The sequence below is a fragment of the Lathyrus oleraceus genome, chromosome 5 (genome assembly GCF_024323335.1).
Source record: "Lathyrus oleraceus cultivar Zhongwan6 chromosome 5, CAAS_Psat_ZW6_1.0, whole genome shotgun sequence".
Classification (NCBI taxonomy): domain Eukaryota; kingdom Viridiplantae; phylum Streptophyta; class Magnoliopsida; order Fabales; family Fabaceae; genus Lathyrus; species Lathyrus oleraceus.
Window position 1 is genome coordinate 92050845 of NC_066583.1, and position 5114 is coordinate 92055958.

General features: G+C 36.8%; 1 long non-coding RNA gene across 2 annotated transcripts; it reads left to right on the forward strand.

The window, feature by feature from the left end:
• The first annotated feature begins 2564 nt into the window (after positions 1-2564).
• Positions 2565-4805, forward strand: LOC127084297 (uncharacterized). Of its 2 annotated transcripts, XR_007788681.1 has the most exons (3): positions 2573-3472; positions 3795-4127; positions 4327-4805. It is a non-coding gene; the product is annotated as an uncharacterized LOC127084297 (long non-coding RNA). The 2 variants fall into 2 exon arrangements; XR_007788680.1 differs by having other exon boundaries at positions 2565-3472; positions 3795-4805.
• Positions 4806-5114: the final 309 nt, after the last annotated feature.

The following is a 5114-nucleotide window of genomic DNA, read 5'->3' on the forward strand; positions in this document are numbered from 1 at the left end:
TGTTATCAATCCTTCCTAAGGTTATTAGTGATAAAATCCTAAATATTCAACCTCTCTTGGTAGCAGCTAGAATTCCCAAATTAGATTTGAAAGTAATGGTCAGTTTTCTATTATAAGTGCTTAGAAGAATATTATTTCTTCTCAATAACATATGATTCATCTTGATCCATTTTTTCTCATTGTTGCTTATTGGAAGGGTCGTTCAAAGACCCATGCACACCTTTGGAAATTTTATCTTTGTACACTTCTCAAGACATCATAAAGACAAAACTGAGGTATGTCTCATTATCCTATACCAATTTTCAATCTGATCCTGAAACTCATGCATGCGTTAAGAGAAGGTAAAATTGTTAAAACATTTGGGAAGGGTTTTATTAAGAAATATGTCTATTATAATTTGTCATGGCTAGATCATGATTGAATTATGTGACATTTATCTAGTGAAAAAGGGGAAACACCTCTTGGAAATGGTTAACCATCTTTAGTATTGCTGTGAAAGTTTTATGGAAGGATAGGAATAAACTCATCTTCTCTTAAGAGTCTTCCATAGAAGAATGTTTATATGTTAAATTTTGTTATTATACCCATTCACTTGGTTTTCCTTCTAACGAGGGAAATTTTTCTTTGGTGTAGTTAGGGCAGAGATACATGGAGGACAAGGGGTGGCCATGGCCGCCTCAAACATCTCAAATTTATTTCATAAATAGTATTTGTTGCAATAGAAAGAATATACTTGCTAAGTAACGCAAAGACAAACCCTTTATTTTGGAATTTTGAAGTTAAGGTTTCAAGTCCTTTCAAAGCTAATATGGTTATTTATGAAACATTTATTATATATTCTAAAGCATACATTGTGTCCCCATATGAAAAAATTCGCACTCAACCACTAGGTGTAGTTGTATACTTTCTCTAGGAATACTTGAAGCGCCGCAAAAAATACAGAGTCGCCACCGGATTTTATTTATTCTAAAGGAAAGGGAAAATAGCGATAAAACCCCAAATGAGAGAAACGGTCTCGCAACCAAGAGCGGATTCAGAATTCGGTTATGCAAGGGGAAGATATTAACACCCCTCACATCCATGGTACTCCATGAGAACCACTTGCTCGTATCAAATGCGTATGGATGTTGTTTGTCTGTAAGTTTCTTGCTATTGGGAATGAGATGGGGGAGAAAATAAGTTTTAAGTTAGTGTGCTCGTCAAGGATTTGGGCCATCGTGCCTACGTATCCCCATACGTGCAATAGGGAAGTCAGACCTTCGTAGTTCAGCTTAAAAATGTAGTATTTGTTTGGTTGTTTTTACTGAACAATATTAACATTTGCGTGCTATTGTTCACTTGCTTGTATACTCTGTCATGGGAGTGGAAAGTATTTGCTTGTTTACGGTAAAATGGATACGCTTGGTTCGCACTTTAGCAGTTAAACATTACTTGCTCGCACATGGAGGCTTAAGCTTCGCTCACGGTAGAACAGAAGTAACACGTCCTTATTGAGAAGTTTTGAAGAGAAGTCCCTAAGGCAAAAGATGATTTGATTTGTTGGGGTCGATTTTATGTACGGAGACAAGCATCAGACCCTTGGCTAGATATAGTCAATGATCCAATAACTCGGGAGTTGAGAGGACAATATTGTCCTAACCATTCTTTTTTCATCCAAAAAAGATATTTGAATTGTGAAAAGAATTTGACAAGTCTAATCATTGGAACTTAGAGGGAGACAAATCTCTAACCCTTGACTAAGTACAGTCAACAATCAGAGTACTTGAGAATTGAGAGGACAATGGAGTCCTAACTATTCTTTTTTTCCTCATAGCACTTAGATCTAACTTGTTTGAATCATTAGATGTTTTAAGGGGGAAAGTCAAGTGTCGGGTCCTCAGGCTAGGTACGGCCGACAAGTCAATTAATTGAATGTTGTGTACAAACATGTACACCTCATTTAGCGTTCCAATTTGTTATGAAAATGGTTTTGAAAAAGGTACTTGACGTTAGATCAAACATTTGAATTTATGATCAAAAGTGTGTGAAGAGTGGAGGAGAGAGATAGAATGAAGATGAGAATAGAATGGAGGGGGGTGTTAGAATGGGTTTGAGAAAGGAATGGAGGAGGGATGTGAGTAACGGATCATGGAGTGGATGGAGAATGTTTGACGTTGGACCAAACATTTATGTTGCAATGGTGTGAGTTTTATTCGAAAAACAACTTGACATTAGATCAAGTACCTTTTGTTTCTTTTGAAATGCTTTGTTTATCATTTTGTATTTTATCTTTGTTATTAACATGCATGGTCAACTAACTAGAAAGCAATAAATCTAAGATATTATATGACTATGGGGTGGGGTAACATTTGACCCACAATTGGGGGATGGATCCACACAATACAACATAAAGGAATGAAAAGAAAATACAAGTTACAAACTATTATACTATGTACCATGCCTAAAGCATATAAGTGGCATGGTATTTCAAACAATACAAAGTTATTGAATGAAAATGAAATGGTTAGGAGGCTAGCTAGGAATGAACTTGAATCTCCAAGTCACATGCGGACACTAGACAACAAACGAGTTACCATGAGATTAAGTCAAATGAATGAGAATGATGCAACAATATGTAAGTACATACAATGGTTAGAATCGATTCAAAAAGGTAATGGATTAATCAATGAAAGGCAATCAAAGATCTACCATATGATCATAGCAAATGAAATTAGACATATAAAGTATTCATCACCTAAATTGAAATGGGATTTTCAATTTACAATACGATCATAAATCGGTCCCAATTCTTCAATTTTTATCGTCGCTGATGTGTTGTGCACGTTTCATCATGTTGTTCTTATTCGGTTTTGCCATCGGCGGTGAATATTGAAGCTTTTCCACTCGTGCATTGCTGATTTCGATGAAGATCGAGATGTTATTGCGGGATGATGCTCCCTTTCAACTTCCCGTTATGATTCATTGTGAAGCCTTCATAGGAGATTTGTATGCTTTCGCCGTTATTCCCTTTCTTCAATCTGCATTCGATTTCTCCTTCTTCCAAAACACGATTCTGATTTTGCATTTGGGTTTTCCGGTTCCGTACCCGTTCGGGTTGTGAATGAAAGGTTGGTTTTATGCAGGTTTTTGAGGGAGTTCGAAGTTGTGTAGAAGTTTGTTGGAAGGTTTATTGAATTGGTTGGAGAAGTTATGCAGGATGGTGAACAATGGAGGGTATAGGTTGTTCAGAGTTGGTTGAGGGAGTTTGTTAGCAGGTTCTGTTAACAGTTGGGCGGTTGAAGAGTTGGTTAGGTGGTTATCAGAAATTGGTTGGAGGTTCTCTTTGAAGGAATTCATTTTTGCCGTTGGAGATTCTTGTTGTATGAGGTTTTGTTTCGATCTGTTTTTATGGTTAGGAGGGTGGATCGATTCTGTTAGAAGGAGAAAGAATGGTGGAGGGTTGACTATATGGCTTTGGGAGAAGCCGTTTCAGGTAGTTCTCTCTCCTTCTGTGAGATTATGTTATCTTTTTATGTAGGTTTGAGCGAGAGCTTTTTATTCCATTTTCGAATCTGTTAAATTCTGTTCTTCTACCTACTGCTTTTTCTTTTTCTTTTTCTATTTTCCTCTAGTTGAGAGGGTAATTGAATTGAGAGAAGTAAGGGTTGGTTGAGGTCTGGTTTTGTTGAGAGGGAGAAGTTGTTAGTTAACTATTATTCGGTTCAAAAACTTTGTTATAGGATGGTTGAAAAATGCAGTTAGAGAGTTGATTTAAATTGGTTATGCTGCCAGTGATATGTTGTAGTATTATGCAGGTTTTATAACCGGTTGGTTTCCATTTTAAGGTTGAGTCACATTGTGTAGATAGAGTTCTGAGTTGGAGCACTTTTAATAATGGGCCTTTTTGTCGCAATATATGTGCAATCATCCAGAGGAGGAGGTAATACATTCCCTGAGTGTCGTTGCATATTAGTTATGGCACCAGTGATTTGTTAAACTCTAGTGTAAGCTGATATTATTTCATCTTTTGTACAACTATCTTCTTGAGAGCCAACCTTATGCAAATATAGACAATCGGGGTTTTATGCGAGGTGGACTTCGGAGCCATGCACGACAATGTTTTGTGCTTCCAAAACAAGCCCTTAAAGGTTTGCCTTCCTAAACAAAATCCATGTACATTTTGAATACACTGAATTGCTTCCTTCAAGTCTCTGTTCAGCCTGTCGACAAGGTGATGGAAACAATAGTCGTGGTAGCAGTTTACGAATATCTCCAAGACAACGACCTTTTTTTTGGCCCATTCTAAAAATTTGTAATCTGTTTAGATGTTGATAAAGCTGATTTCAGCTCCTGCAGAAAACAATGCCAGTCGGCCTCAATTTCGGCATCTACAACAACAAAGGCTACATGACAAATGCCACCATTTCCATCGACAAAAATTGCAGCTGATAATTCTCCTTGACACTTTGAGTTCAAAGGAGTTCTGCCAAGGAAAATGAGGCATGAAATGATACAAAATGATGATGGAAACTTGAGTCCTCCTTCGTCGTGAATGTGGCGGAACTTCCTGGATTTATCTCTTTTATTTTCTCATTGAAGAATGGCAATTGAGTGTTACTCATGTGTGTACTCATGCACACTTGGATCTTTTTTGATTGTTTTTAGGTGTTGTTAATGTTTCATGTCATGTATAGGTTAGGTTAGGTGATGGTTGGTTTGAATTTGAAATGGATTGTATGGCTATGTGTTGATTCATGTATTTGAAATTATGTGGTTCAGCATGTAACGTGAAACGTTGTATGTAATGGGCATTGCCACTTATTGTAGCTTGTGTGATAATAAACTTACCCATGATATGCTATGTACAACGATTCCTATGCAAAAGAATTGTAAACCCCTTGTTTAATCAATTTTAAAATCTCTTTTGTGACATGCTTGTATGACATTGTTATATGGATTTGTGCTTTACTAGATGAATTCATGTAAAAAGGAACAAAAATATCTTCATGAACCCAAAGAATTACCATGGCCTAACATGATTCAAAAATGGGAAATGAGAGATTGAGGCTAAGATTGGGATAGGGATTTAGGGTTCTTGGGTTTGGATAATTTGGGTTGATTTTGGTCAAAGTTGA